At 37.7% G+C, this 953-nt stretch overlaps 1 long non-coding RNA gene across 2 annotated transcripts in view; it reads left to right on the top strand.

The window, feature by feature from the left end:
- The first annotated feature begins 596 nt into the window (after positions 1-596).
- LOC116186899 overlaps positions 597-953 on the top strand; it is a 21,285-nt gene continuing 20,928 nt past the window's right edge. For both annotated transcript variants that reach the window (XR_004151943.1, XR_004151944.1), the window contains exon 1: positions 597-631. This is a non-coding gene — a long non-coding RNA (uncharacterized LOC116186899). The remainder of the gene's footprint in view (positions 632-953) is intronic.

Below are 953 nucleotides of genomic sequence, written 5' to 3'. Positions count from 1 at the left end.
AAAAAAAAAAAAAAAAGAAATAATCGAAAATGTCTCGGACAATGGCGCGGGAAGGGGGATGGAACGTCGAGGAGGGTGAATTTGTGCAGTAAGCGAACGACCATGTCGATGTACGCACCCCTCTGATCAACGAACTGTGTCACCCCCAGGTAAAACGGTTGAAGATGCTCGAGGAACATTAATATATCACGTCCCATGCATGTGTTACATTTTGAATATTGAATGGAGAAGTCACCATCAGAAATTGGCAGAATGAAATGCAAATTTCAGATTTTCATCACCCATTATTAGCTATTTCGAAAGATCATATACACGTGCATATTGGAAACTTATTTTATATATCTTTTGTTACTCGATCTAAAATTCCATTTTTCGAATTCCTCCATTTAATAATTGAATAATAATCGTTGAGAATATTCAATCTCAAAGAATGTAATTTTTTACAAAGACGATATAAAAGTAAATATTTTTCTGAATTGCTAATAAAACTAACTGAACGAATAAACAAAACTGAGAGAAAAGTGATAAAAGATATAAATTTCTCACGAGAAAGCTTAAAATTAATTAAAGCTTCGATCGAGAGAAAAGAATTACCAATTAAAATTAAGAAAATATATATATATATATATACGTGATAAATAAACAAAGGGAAATGATAAAAGATCGTGCAAATTTCACAGAAAAAGCGATGATCTGTCGAAAACCCCCACCCCGGTGGCCTGACTCGAATTGTAAACAAAATCGGGGGTTGAGGGTGAGGAAGAGGGCGAGTGGAGGGGGCAGGGAGAACGGAGGTGGTAGGTGTCGGTGGTATACTCGCCAGTAGCACGGCGGTCACAGATCCTTTCGGAACACAGAAAAGCTGGCCGACCTCTTCATCTTCTCAAACATCCACGTCTCTTTGCCACGACGATGGATTGGCACTCGATCTTCTTCGATTTCTTTCTCAAATA

The sequence above is a fragment of the Apis dorsata genome, unplaced genomic scaffold (assembly GCF_000469605.1).
Source record: "Apis dorsata unplaced genomic scaffold, Apis dorsata 1.3 scaffold_73, whole genome shotgun sequence".
Classification (NCBI taxonomy): Eukaryota; Metazoa; Arthropoda; class Insecta; order Hymenoptera; family Apidae; genus Apis; species Apis dorsata.
Note: the sequence above shows the minus strand (reverse complement) of the source record. Positions and strands in the feature narration are given on the sequence as shown.